The following is a 14893-nucleotide window of genomic DNA, read 5'->3' as shown; positions in this document are numbered from 1 at the left end:
GCCTATACTCAAAAAGACAAGCGTTGGTGAAGATGTGGAGAAACTGGAAACCTCACACATTGCTAGTGCGAATGTAAAATGGTGCAGGCAGCCACTTTGGAAAACAGTCCCAACATTCCTCAGAAAGTTAAACATAGAGTTACTATTTGATCCAACCATTCCATTGCAAAGTATATAACCAACAGGAATAAAAACATATCCACAGAAAAACTTGTAGACAAATGTTTACAGCAGCACTATTCATAGTAGCTAAAAAAGTGGAAACAGCCCAAATATCCATCAACTGGTTAATGGATATATAAAATGTGATATGGCCATACAATGGAATATTGGTGGTAGAAGGAAATGAAGTACTAATACATGCTACAGCATAGATGAATCTTGAACACATTATGCTAAATGAGAAGCTAGTCACAAAGACCACATATTCTATGATTCCATTTATATGGCATGTTCAGAACACACAAAAATCCATAGAGACAAAGTTGATTATATGTTGCCTGGGACTAAGGGTTGTGGGAAATAGGGAGTGACTGCTAATGGGTAGAGAGTTTCTTTTGGGAGTGACAAAAATGTTCTAAAATTTACTGTGGTGATGGTTGTACAACTCTATGAATATACTAAAAATAATTGAGTTAGATACTTTGAATGGGAGACATATGGTAAGTGAATTATATCTTAATAAAGCTGTTAAAATAAAACCAGTTTTCTTTAAGCTTTGAAAATGGAGAACAATTGCCATTCCTCTCAATGAGCAAATGCCTTGGAAAGGAGCTCAACGTGCCTGCTACAGGGCTGCCACCTATGGCCATGCAGGCTGAGCCCCAGAGTGGGAAGTATGGAGTGGGAAGTATGCAGTGTGGCAGTGCTTATCTAAGCAGAAGAGGTGCCTCCTGCAGTCTGCCTCATTTCTGTGTGTCTCCTAGAGGGTATCTTGTTACACTTAACAAGCTCATCCAATGTTGAAGATTAGCATTTTTTCTGTAACATGGCCCCAAAACACAAGCGGCTATTTCACGTGGTTCTGATTTGGTGCTGAAATAACTATTGATTTGGTAACTAATGATCTGGGGCTGATCTGATGCTGAAATAGTGATTTGCCTAATGTAGAAGAAAAAAACTGAGTGTACTGAACTGCAAACCCAAACCTAACCAGTCTTCCTTCCTAAAATGTATGCCTGGGTAGTTTTGACCATGTATGATTTCTACCTTACAAGCTGATTTGAAGTCTGAATACCTTGGAAAAGACAAATCCATTAAATAAAAACATAGAAAACCAGGTAAAATAAGTATTATAAAGAAATGCTATGGGTTTCAAGGGAGGGGAGAAGAAATGACAGCTGACTGGCAGAGTAGCATGGGACGAGAATGGCTGGTGTGGCAGGTGAAGTCTGAGCTAGACACAGAGGGTGGAAGAGACTGAGACAGGTGGGCTGGCTCAAAGGCATAGAGCGGCAGGGAGGCAATAATGAAGAGGAAGACCCTCAAACTAAAGGCCAGGTCTTCACCTACAGCTCTGGCACTTTCTAGAAGTGTGGCCTGGGGCAAGTCACTTTGCCTCTTTGTGTCCCAGTTTCCTATAAAGTGGGAATAACACCATATGTAATTGAATCTAAGACACCATCGATTATAACATGAACCATTATTCCATTACCACTAAGAAAAAAAATGATGTTGGTTATGTCACTGGTTATAAAATGTATCCCTAATTCAAAGATGTTATAAGAAAAAAATTCACCTCAGAATTGAATATGGTAACAACTACTCAGAGTTGATATGAGAATTAAATGATTATATGTAAAGTAAATATGATTGCTGTTGTTGCTATCAATATTTGACAAATATTTGTTGGGCAACTACTAAGTGCCCTCAAGGTCCTATGCCTAAGATAAACATGGTCCCAATCCTTAGGAATTCAGAATCAATCCAAACAGGACAAAAAACAGGGAAGTCAGAAGAGGGATGTGTGCAGGACTGGTCACGGGTGGTGGTCTCTAGCTTGACTGGAATATAACTGAAGCCTCACTTTACTGAGCTGAGAGAATGTAAGGCAGATTAGGATCTAAAGTAAAGAGAGCATCAGACATAATCAGAACTCTTCTTGAAACACCCTGTCTCCCCTGTGAAGTACATATATACAACTTTATATACAATTCTGTATGATACTACAAAGGCAGTGACATAGAGTACCTAGGATAGCATCCATATGCAAAATATAATTTAGGAGCCATGTTGTACCAAAAACAATGTTCACACTAAAACGCACTGTAGCAAGATGCTCAAACTATTAACAGAGAAATTATTAAAGAAGACCCAAGACAACCAGAAGCACAGCCAATTCATGTTTCCCACTCCACATTCACCCCAAGGCAACACCTACTAAGGGAATGGTAGCTGAGCCGATCATCATATTCTTCCACTTCAGATCCCAGCTCACCTTCCACACCGGTCTCCGTGATGCTGGGCCTGGCTGGCACTCAGCGAATCCCACTCCTGTGTGGCCATGTGGCTCCATGAAAGTCTCTCCAATAGGGAGCGCTACAGGAAATCCGCACCTGCACCCTGTCTGCTTCCTCTCCCTTCTTGTTCTGAGGAACATGACCCCAGCAGGGTTCCTTTACCGCAACAGTTCTGCCCTGGAGCAGCCGCTGATTTGAGCCTGCAGTTTTTCCAAAACCCGCAGAAGCAACTTCATCGTACCTCATCCTTGAAGATAAAAGTCCCAGCCATGAGGTGCCCCTCCATGAAGCTCTGAGTTACATGGGGACTTTCCTTAACCTCTAGAGTTTTAGTAACTGCTACATCTTCCCTTTGATTCTTCAGCCCTACAGCTGGTGGTAGCTGCTGCTTGCGGTTGCTAACTCCGTAATACTTTAATGTTCCCTTTTTACCCTTTCAATAACCTAGTTAATAACCTTGTACCCAGTTACTGACTTTTGAAATCAAATTCTCTGCTCCAATAATTGCTGTAGTTTCTCCTGGCTGGGCCTTAACTGATACAGCAACATATTACTCCTCACTTTCTATTTTAAATTCTCTCTCGGGACATGAAGAGGCAATTCATAAGAGAGGGAAAAATCAGGCCCATAAATATATGAAAAATATTCAATCTCTATTTGAAACCAAAGAAACAAAAATTAATACCACTGACACACATTTCTGTCTGTCAGATCAACAAGATGGAAAAGGATGCTAGGACTCAGTGCTGGCCACAGGCACTCTCAGACACTGCTGGTAGGAACGTAAACTGGAATTACTGTCTTATGGAGGAAAATCTGATGATAATGTGAACCAAATCTTTGAAATTTAGGTCAAAAAATAAGACACTGCAAGAGTAGATTCACTTCTTCCTATTGCCTCTGCAAATATAGCTAAAAACCCTGGACATCACATACACAAAGCAGATATAAAAAGGTTCTAAAAAGCAGATACAAGATGGCAGTGTGGCTAGGAGTCTCAGGACCCAGAACGGTAGGACAGCGGATTCCCTGAGTTTTCTTCTTGCCTCATTATCTCAGACTGGGTGCTGGAGGGGATGCCAATGGGAATAAACCAGGAAAGCCCCCCAGAAAAGCCAGCTCTTTCTAGCCAAAGGACCAGGAAAGAAGCAGCTTAGCAAGACAGTCAAATTTAGACAGTAAACTTTTAGATAACAAGTACACTGCTCCAGCCTAACACCACAGAAATAGCTGCACTGCCACCCTCACCAGCAAAGGCCAACTGGAGACCCTGGACTTCCACCCTCACAAAACAAGATGCCTCAACCCACCTTCCCTGCCAGGGTGTCAGAGAAGAGCAAGGGTGGTGGAGCTCTGACTACCACCCAAGCATGGTGAGGCCTTCCCTGTTGGTGGAGATCACTTGGGGAGCAGTAAGCAGGTGCCCTTCCCCATCCCAGCCAGGGTGGTATCAGAGAGAGGCCTAGTGGGGAGCACGAAGTCGTGGTTCCAGGAATTTACAAGTAATAAAGTGACATGGAACTACACATATACATTGTACCAATGCCAACTTTTTTGTTTTGATATTGTATGATATTTACACAAGATATAACTTCTGAGGGAAATATGATGAAGGATACATGGGCCCTCTCTCTACTATCCTTACAACTTCCTGTAAATCTGTAATTTCCAAAAAATGTTTTAAGAAAGCCTTTGCAAAAGGGCATAAGAGAACTTTTTGGGAAGCTGAACAGTCTCTGTATCTTGACTGAGGTGGTTATTATATGGTTGTTACATGTTACACTCAGCAAAATCACCAACCTGAGCACTTAACGTGTGAATTTTATTGTGTATACATTAAACCTCAATAAGTTATATTTTAAAATATGCTATTAAAATATCTGAATCATATCAGTACTAATAAACAGGAAATAAAACTCTTAAATAGAATGCCAACTAGTAAATATAGAAGACATTACAGAAATATAAAATCATCATTTTATAACCACTAGCATAGTGATTCAGACAAGAATCATCAAAGAAGAGAAAAATGGTGGGACAGGCAGCTCCAAGCTCTCATCCTCCCACAGAAACATAGAAAAATATGCAGAGGCTGGGCACAGTGGCTCACACCTATAATCGCAGCACTTTGGGAGGCCGAGGCAGGAGGATTGCCTGAGCTGAGGTGTTCAAGACCAGTCTGGGCAACATAGTGAAACCCCATCTCTACTAAAATACAAAAAATTAGCTGGGCATGACAGTGTGTGCCTGTAATCCCAGCTACTTGGAAGGATGAGACAGGAGAATTGCTTGAACCTGGGAGGCAGAGGTTGCAGTGAGCCAAGATCGTGCCACTGCACTTCGCCTAGGCGACTCTGATGCTCTGTCTCAAAAAAAAAAAAAAAAAAAAAAAGAAAAGCAGAAACTGTCAGAACCAACTTTCTCAAAGCTCTGAAAAATAGTCCAAAGTTTAAAACAAGCAAGAGAATGCTGAATAAAGAAAAAGGCCACTTGAAAACAGTAGGAAAACTTTCTGGTGTTTTTACTTGCCTTTGCCCTATCGCTGTCATGGCTCAGTTGTAGCCACATTCCCAACGTGAGACTCTGGTCCTTGGTTCCACAGGGAGCACGGCAGGTATTACTCGTAAATTATTGTGTGCATCTGTTCTAACCTGTCTGACGGCTGCCTGAAGGACTGATGCAAAGCACTTCTCCCTTTCACCTAATTCAGAACTAAGGCTGGAAAAGGGCAGGTATTACTTGAAAATACTGCAGGGAGAAAACACCTGCAAGACATTACACAAGAAGACCATCCCCAAGACATATAATCATCAGATTCTCCAAGGTCAAAATGTTAAAGGCAGTTAGAGAGAAAGGGCAGGTCACCTACAAAGGGAACCCCATCAGGCTAACAGCAGATCTTTCTACAGAAACCCTGCAAGCCAGAAGAGATTGGGGCCCTATATTCAGCATTCTTTAAGAAAAAAAAAAAAAGTCTAACCAAGAATTTCATATCCAGCCAAACTAAGCTTCATAAGTAAAGGAGAAATAAGATCCTTTTCCAACAAGCAAATGCTGAGGGAATTCATTACCACTAGAACTGCCTTACCAGAGGTCCTGAAAGGAGCACCAAATATTGAAAGGAAAGACTGTTACTGGCCACTACAAAAACACACCAAAGTACATAGACCAGTGACACTATGAAGCAACCACACAAACAAATCTGAATAAACAGCTAATAACATGATGACAAGTTCAAATTCACACATATCAATACTAACCTTGAACATAATTGGGCTAAATACCCCATTGAAAGGCACAGAGTGGCAAGCTGGATAAAGAAGACCCAATGGTATGCTGTCTTCAAGAGACCCATCTCACATGCAATGACATCCACAGGCTCAAAATAAAGGAATACAGAAAAATCTACCAAGCAAATGGAAAACAAAAAATAGCAGGAGTTGTAATCCTAATCTAAGAGAAAACAGACTTTAAACCAACAAAGATAAAAAAGACAAAGGGTGTTACACAATGGTAAAGAGTTCAATTTAACAAGAAGACCTAACTATCCTAAATGTATATATACCCAACACAGGAGCACCCAGGTTCATAAGGGAAGTTCTTAAAGACCTATGATCACGCCTGTAATTCCAGCACTTTGGGAGGCTGAGGCAGGCGGACGAGGTCAGGAGATCAAGACCATCCTGGCTAACATGGTGAAATCCTGCCTCTACTAAAAATACAAAAAATCAGCCAGGCGTGGTTGCGGGCACCTGTAGTCCCAGTTACTCAGGAGGCTGAGGCAGGAGAATGGCGTGAACCCAGGAGGCGGAGCTTGCAGTGAGCCGAGATTGCGCCACTACACTCCAGCCTGGGTGACAAAGCAAGACTCTATCTCAAAAAAACAAAAAACCTATGAAGAGACTAACATTCCTACATAATAGTAGGGGTAGATTTCAACACCCCACTGACAGTATTAGAGAGACCACTGAGGCAGACAATTAACAAAGATACTCAAGACCTGGACTCAACACTTGACCAAATGGACCTAATATACATCTACAGAACTCTCCACCCAAAAACAACTTCATATTGCCACATGGCACATACAGAATGACTTTTGGGTAAGTAATGAAATTAACGAAGAAAACAAGTAATTATTTGAAACTAATGAGAACAAAGATACAACATATAGAATCTCTCAGGACATAGCTAAGGCAGTGTTAAGAGGGCGGTTTATAGCACTAGATACCCACATCAAAAACTTAGAAAGATCCCCAATTAACAACCTAAATCACAACTAGAAGAACCAGAGAAGCAAGAGCAAAACAGCCCCAAAGCTGGAAGACAAAAAATAACCTAAATCAGAGCTGAATTGAAAGAAATTGAGACATTAAAAACCATACGAAATATCAACAAACCCAGGAGTTGGTTATTTGAAAAAATAAATAAGATAGACCACTAGTTAGACTAACAAAGAAAATAAGAGAGGAGAACCCCCCTTTAGGGGGCCAGGCGTGGTGGTTCATGCCTGTAAGCCCAGTACTTTGGGAGGCCGAGGTGGGCGGATCAAGATCACGAGGTCAGGAGATCAAGACCATCCTGGCCAATATGGTGAAACCCTGTCTATACTAAAATACAAAAAATTAGCCGGGCGTGGTGGTACGTGCCTGTAGTCCCAGCTACTCAGGAGGCTGAGGCAGGGGAATCGCCTGAACCTGGGAGGCGGAGGTTGCAGTGAGCCGAGATTGCGCCACTGCACTCCAATCTGGCGACAGAGCAAGACTCCATCTCAAAAAAAAAAAAAAAAAAAAGGAAAAAGAAAAAAAGAAATAACAAAGGGTACATTACCACTGACCCCACAGAAATAGAGAAAACCATCAGAGACTACTACGAACAACTCTATGCAAAGAAACTAGAAAATCTAGAAGAAGTGGATAAATTCCTGGACACATACAACCTCCCAGGACTAAACCAGAAAGAAATTAAATCCCTGAACAGACCAATAACAAGTTCCAAAATTGAATTAGCAATAAAAACCCTACCAACCAAAAAAAGCGCAAGACCAAATGGATTCACAGCTGAATTCTACCAGATTTATAAAGAATAGTTGGTACCATTCCTACTGAAACTATTTCAAAAAATTGAGGAGGAGGGACTTCTCCACAACTCATTCAATGAGGCCAGCATCATCCTGATACCAAAAACCTGGCAGAGACACAACAAAAAGAGAAAGCTTCAGCCCAATATCCTTGATAAACACAGATGCAAAAATCCTAAACAAAATACCAGCAAACCAAATCCAGTAGCACACAGAAAAGCTAATACATCATGATCAAGTAAGCTTTATCCCTGGGATGCAAGGTTGGTTCAACATACGCATATCAATAAATGTGATTCAACCCATTCACTGAACTAAAAACAAAACCACATGACCATCTCAATAGATGCAGAAAAGGTTTCCTATAAAATTCAACATCCCTTCATGTTAAAAACCCTCAATAAGTTAGGCATTGAAGGAGCATACTTGAAAATAAGAGCTATCTATGACAAATCCACATCCAGTATCATATTGTATGGGCAAAAGCTGGAAGCATTCCCCTTGAAAACTGGCACAAGACAAGAATGTCCTTTCTGATCACTTCTATTCAACATATTATTGGAAATCCTGGCCAGAGCAATCAGACAAAAGAAAGAATAAACAGCATCCAAACAGGAAAAGAGGAAGTCAAATTATCCCTATTTGCAGACAACATGATTTTATATCTAGTCTCTGCCCAAAGCTCCCTGATCTGATAAACAACTTCAGCACAGTTTCAGGATACAAAAGCAACATACAAAAATCAGTAGCATTACTATACACCATAAACATCCAAGCCAAGAGCCAAATCAAGAGCACAATCCCATTCACAATAGCCACAAAAAGAATAAAATACCTTAGAATACATGTAACCAAGGAGGTAAAAAATCTCTACAATGAGAATTACAAAACAAAACAAAACATGGCTCAAAGAAATCAGAGATGACACAAACAAATGGAAAAACATTCTATGCTCACGGATACAAAAAACTAGTATGATTAAAATGGCCATACTGCACAAAGCAATTTACAGATTCAATGCTATTCCTATCAAATTACCAATGATATTCTTCACAGAATTAGGAAAAACTATTTTAAAATTCATATTGAATTCATATTCAAAAAAGAGCCCGGGCCAGGTATGGTGGCTCATGCCTGTAATCTCAGCACTTTGGGAGGCCAAGCTGGGTGGATCACTTGAGGTTAGGAGTTCAAGACTAGCCTGGCCAACATGGCAAAACCCCATCTCTACTAAAAGTACAAAAAAAATTAGCCAGGAGTGGTGGCACAGGTCTGTAATCCCAGCTACTCGGGAGACTGAGGCAGGAGAATCATTTGAACTGGGAGGCAGAGGTTGCAGTGAGCCAAGATCGCAACACTGCACTCTAGCGTGGGCAACAGAGTGAGACTCCATCTCAAAAAAATGAAAGAAAAAAAGAGCCCAAATAGCCAAGGCAATCCTAAGCAAAAAGAACAAAGCGGGAGATATCATGTTACCCAACTTCAAACTATACTACAGGGCTACAGTAAACAAAACGGCAGAGTATTGGTACAAAAACAGACACACAGACCAATGGAACAGAATAGAGAACCCAGAAGTAATGCCACATACCTAAGAATCATCTAATCTTTGACAAAACCAGCAATGAGGAAAAGACTCCCTATTCAATAAATGGTGCTGTGATAACTGGCTAGCTATATGCAGAAGAGTGATACTGAACCCCTACCTTACAATACAGACAAAATCAACTCAAGATGGATTAAATATTTAAATGTAAAACCTAGAACCATAAAATACTGGAAGATACCATTCTGAACATAGGACTTGGCAAATATTTCGCAACAAAGACACCAAAAGCAATTGCAACAAAAACAAAAATTGGCAAATGGAATCTAATTAAACTAAAGAACTTCTGCAGAGCAAATGAAACTATCAACAGAGTAAACGTGCGACCTACAAAATGGGAGAAAATATTTGCAAACTATACATCTGACAGAGGTCTAATACCTAGAATCTGTAAGAAACTTAAGCAAATTAATAAGCAAAAAAATAACCCCATTAAGAAGTGGGCAAAGGACATACATGCAGCCAATGAGCATATGAAAAAATGCTCAACATCACTAACCATAGAGAAATGCAAATCAAAATCAAAATGAGATACCATCTTACACCAGTCAGAATATTATTAAAAAGTCAAAAAATAATAGATGTTGGCGAGGTTGTGGGGAAAAGGGAATGCTTATAGACACTGCTGTGGGAATGTAAATTACTTCAGCCTCTGTGGAAAATGTGGCGAGATTCCCCAAAGAACTTAAAATTGAACTATCATTCAATCCAGCAATCTCATTATTGGGTGTATACCCAAAGGAATATAAATTGTTCTGCCATAAAGACACACGCACGCATATTGTATTAGTCCGTTCTTGCACAGCTATAAAGAAATACCTAAGACTGGGTAGTTTATAAAGAAAAATGGTTTAACTGGCTTGCAGTTCTGCTGCACAGGATGAAAAGGTACACAAGAAGAACAAGTTCTTCCTGTGCATGGCTGTACAGGAAGCATAGTGGCTTCTGCTTCTGCAGAGACCTCAGGAAGTTTCCAATCATGGTGTAAGGCAAAGGGGGAACAGCTATCTTACAGGGCAGAAGCAGGAGCAAGAGAGAGAGGTTAGGGGAGGTGCTACACACTTTTAAATAAACAGATCTCACAAGAACTCACTCACTATCACACAAACAGCACTAAGGGGATGGTGCTAAACCATGCATGAGAAATCTACCCCCACGATCCAATCACTGCCCACTAGGCCCCACCTCCAACACTGGGGATTACAATTCGACATGAGATTTGGGCGGGGACACAGACCCAAACCATATCACATATGTTCACTGCAGCACTATTCACAATAGGAAAGATATGGCATCAACCTAAATACTCATCCATGGTACACTGGATAAACAAAATGTGGTACATGTACACCATGGAATACTATGCAGACATAAAAAAGAATGAGATCGTGTCCTTTGTGGCAACATAGATGGAGCTGGAGGCCATTATCCTAAGCAAACTAACACAGCAACAGTAAACCAAAGGCTGCATGTTCTCACTTACAAGTGGGAGCTAAACAATGAAAACACTTGGATACTAGGAGGGGAATAACAGACACTGGGGCCTACTTGAGGGTGGAAGGTAGGAAGATGGAGAGAATCAGAAAAAATACCCTTTGGGTACTAGGCTAATTATCTGGGTGATGAAATTATTAGTACACCAAACCCCTGTGACATGCAGTTTACCTATATAATAAACCTTCACAAGCACCCCTGAACCTAAATGTTGAAAATAAATAAATAGAAATAAAAAATAGAAAATGCTTTGGGTAAGCTAACAACACACAGGTGCCTGGTGGGAAAATCATGGTCTGGACAGAAAAGAGAGCACCTAACAGGCATGGGAGGAAAAGTCAGGAAAGATTCTTTGGAAATCTAGGAATGAGAAAGGGCAGCTGGGACATGGTGACACCAAGAGAGTAGGAGTCCCCAGACTCATCGAGGGCCTCAGCCACGAAGTGATCATGTCTGCAGCATGTGGGCAGAACTACACCTTGGCCTTGATGGAAATGGGCTCCGTGTTTGCGTTTGGGGAGAACAAGATGGGGCAGCTGGGCCTTGGCAACCTGACAGACACTATCCCCAGCCCCGCACAGATAATGTACAATGGCCAGCCAATTACCAAAATGGCCTTTGGGGCTGAATTCAGTATGATAATGGACTGCAAAGGAAACCTCTATTCCTTTGGGAGCCATGAATATGGTCAGCTGGGACACAACTCGGATGGGAAGTTCATCGCCCGGGCATGGCGGACAGAGTACAACTACAGACTGGTTCCCCAGTGAGTGGCCATTTTCATTGAGGCAGATCCTGCCTGTACCAAATGTAGCTGTGTGAGACGTAGCCTGTGGCGCTAACCACACACTGGTCCTGGACTCCCAGAAGTGAGTCTTCTCCTGGGTCTTCAGTGGCTATGGCCGGCTGGGCCACGCAGAGCAGGATGAGATGGTCCCCCACCTGGTGAAGCTGTTTGACTTCCCTGGACATCGGGTGTCCCAGATCTATACTGGTTACACCTGCTCCTTCGCCATCAGTGAAGTGGGTGGTCTGTTTTTCCAGGGGGCCACCAACACCTCCCGTGAATCTACCACATACCCAAAAGCAGTGCAGGACCTCTGTGGCTGGATAATCCAGAGCCTGGCTTGTGGGAAGAGCAGCATCACTGTGGCCACCGAGAGAGCACCATAGCTGGGGCCCATCACCGACCTTCGGGGAACTGGGCTAAGGGACCACAAGCCCAAGTCTTCCACTGCAGCCCAGGAGGTGAAGACTCTGGATGGCATTTTCTCAGAGAAGGTCACCATGGGCTACTCACACTCTTTGGTGACACCAAGAGACAAAAGTTGAGACTGAGAAAGAGAAGATCAAGAAACTACCAGAATACAACCGCCAAACCCTTTGATGCTCCCAGAGACTTCTCCGACTCTACACCTCTCGTGGCAGCTGTCATTTCCATGTGCACTGGGATGGGAAGTCAAACGAGGTATTTAAAAAAGCAAAAGCTGACCTAAGGTGCATTTTTGTTTAGACTCCATAAGATTCCATTTTACAAGTGATCCAATATTTACCTTTAGTTCTGTATGCTTTCCAAAGTACGTTTTTTTCCCCTTAATGTCGAATTAAAATACTTGCTGATAGTTGACTTACCATTCCTACAAGAGGCAGAAACTTTCAGCAATCTAGGTTTTTTTTTAAGTTTTTTCTTTCTTCCTCTCCTGAATACACTCCCCAAAACACCCCTTTCCAGTTATGATTACCATCATGATCCAAGCAGATGCTACATAGAAGAGGAATCGCCATTTAATCAGAAAAAATGTCCCTTACAGGAACCAGCAGCAGCCAGGCAAAGTCACCGGCCTGCTTCCATCCAAAACCACGCTCACATGCTTTGGAAGCATCTGGGTCCTCCTTTCCTGCTTTTTCTTGCAGATTGGCCTAAGCCGGTGTTGGTTCTGTTTCTCCCCTTGGCTGCCTATAATCTGCAGTGTCCCCCTGAAGGGGGATTGGGAGTCTGTGTTTAGCCATTTATATCTACTTTAGCTGTTAAAGAAGTCCAAATGAAAATCAGGTGATGGTGGAACCATGGGGACTTGGGGGTGGGGCAGAGGTGGTTCCCTGTGGAGCCAGGGCTGAGCCTTGTCACATGCACTCACCAATTAGAGATTGATCCGCCAGCAGTCAAGTGCATTCTCCAGTCCTTGCAAGAAGGATCAGCCCTTTCTGTACCAGCCTTGATCACCTTGTGCTTTGGTCTCCTTTTTTCCCCTACCTGGATCCTGCGTCGCACAGGCCGTCCTGTTACTGAGACTCGGGGTACCGTTCTGCTGACTCAGCTCTCTTTAGTCACGTTTGCTTGGCTCTAGTACCAAATATTTGAGATTACCAAAGAATGTCCTTCCTTGCGTGTCAGCACGGATGCTGTGACTGCCACCAGTATCCCCGTCAAGTGCCTGTGCCCGAGCTCGCTGTGCTGAGTGAGTAATGAGGTGCCTTTCCTGGAACCCTCCTCTCACCTGGACCCAAGAGAGGCGACAGCTCTGGCTAGGGCTCTTGGTTTCCAGAGGGTCTGGACTGGTTTGGGTGCTTTAAAATAGATATTTAATTCAGTGGTGCTTATGGGGGAGATGAGAATAGAACTTAAATGTGAGAACTGGGTAGATGGGAAAGTTAAATATTGGTCTCTTCAAGTTTTTTTGTTGTTGTTGTTTGCATTTGCTATTGTTACCACTTGTCACTGTCTCCATGTTAAAATGCCAAAAATGATCTAGTTGTTGTTGCTTTTTTCCCTATTTTCCACCCCAGTCACTCCTTACCGTGACTCCCACCCTTGGAGGGCATGTAGCAGTGTCTGTCCCGCCAGTCCCAAGGCCCTATGGGAGGAAACTGGCCTGCATCTCTCTAAGACTTAGTCTTAGAGATGCCACGTGCATCTCATGTTCTGTGTTCAATCAGTAGTCCAGGGGAGAAGCTTCTGCCACTTCAGAGCTTTGCTAAACTAACCTAATTTGTCCAAATCACCCCAAAACCACCATCTCTAACTCAAACTTCCAGGAGACAGCCTGATCCGTTTGCCTGGACAGGTCTCTTTCCTGGAACGCAACCCAGGCATCTGTGCTCCTGGAATCCTTGACGTCTCTCCTTTGAGTTGTGGTCACCAAGAGGGTTGAGGACGCAGCACCCAAAGTCCTAGCCTTTGCAGGAGCCGCCCTGGGCGGAGCTGCACTTAGATCTTCCGGCAGCCTCATGTAAACCTGGCAGCCAGCCTCTTCTAGAAACCTAACCAGGGAGTGGAGCAGGAAAGGGACCTTCGAAGTGAAGACTGCCTTGTCCCGCACCTCCCTTTGGTTTAAATTAAAAAATGAACTTCCGAATGGGTTAAATCCTTTAAAACAAGGAGTTGTGGGGAAGGTCGTCTTGTACTCCTAGAGAAAGGTACACAGTTGCCCAGCTGGGAACGTGCTTGGTGCTGACCCCGTGGGCATCTGACTGGTCTTCCAGCTCAGGACAAAGAATTTGAAAGACGATTAGCATGAAGGGGAATCAAAGAGAAGGTTGTGATTTGGTTGAAGGTGCCTGGTTTAGTGCTGTAATTGTATTATTTCATATATTTTTATATATATATATATGCATGTATGTATGTATGTGTATATATGTGTGTGTATATATATATTTCTTAGAGTAAACATTTTAAATAAATGATATAATTGTCTAGAAAACAAAAAAATTATAAATCTATATTATTGGGACACAATGTATAAAAATATAATTTGTGACGATAACATAAATAGGGGAGCAGAGCTATATAGAAGCAGAGTTAGTTGTTTTTAGCTTTATTCTCTGTGGTAAAATATAAATAAAATATGCCATTTTTAACCATTGTAAAGCATACAATTTCAGCATTATGTACATCCAAAATGCTGAGTAACTACCACCACTATCCATTTCTAAAACTTTTGCATCATCCCACACAAAAGCTCTTTACTGGTTAAACCATAATTCCTCAACTTCCTCTCCCATAGCCTCTGGTAACTTCTATTCTACTTTCTGTCTCCATGAATTGGCAGAGATTTTAAGTTAAACTGATATCAATTCCACTGGATTGTTAGAAATTTTGGATGTTAACTGTAATCCCCATTGTAACCACAAAGAAAGTATCTGAAGAATATACGCTAAAAGAAATGAGGCTGAGTGTGGTACTTCATGCTTGTAAGCCCAGCACTTCGGGAGGCCAAGGCAAGAGGATCACTTGAGGCCAGGAGTTCAAGACTA

At 42.2% G+C, this 14893-nt stretch overlaps 1 protein-coding gene and 1 pseudogene across 18 annotated transcripts in view; one reads left to right on the top strand and one right to left on the bottom strand.

The window, feature by feature from the left end:
- CHCHD6 (coiled-coil-helix-coiled-coil-helix domain containing 6) overlaps window positions 1-14893 on the bottom strand; it is a 259379-nt gene that overhangs the window by 185080 nt on the left and 59406 nt on the right. The window lies entirely within an intron of this gene.
- LOC104005733 (protein RCC2-like) lies at window positions 10498-12026 on the top strand (annotated as a pseudogene).

Source organism: Pan troglodytes, chromosome 2 (assembly GCF_028858775.2).
Source record: "Pan troglodytes isolate AG18354 chromosome 2, NHGRI_mPanTro3-v2.0_pri, whole genome shotgun sequence".
NCBI lineage: Eukaryota > Metazoa > Chordata > Mammalia > Primates > Hominidae > Pan > Pan troglodytes.
Note: the sequence above shows the minus strand (reverse complement) of the source record. Positions and strands in the feature narration are given on the sequence as shown.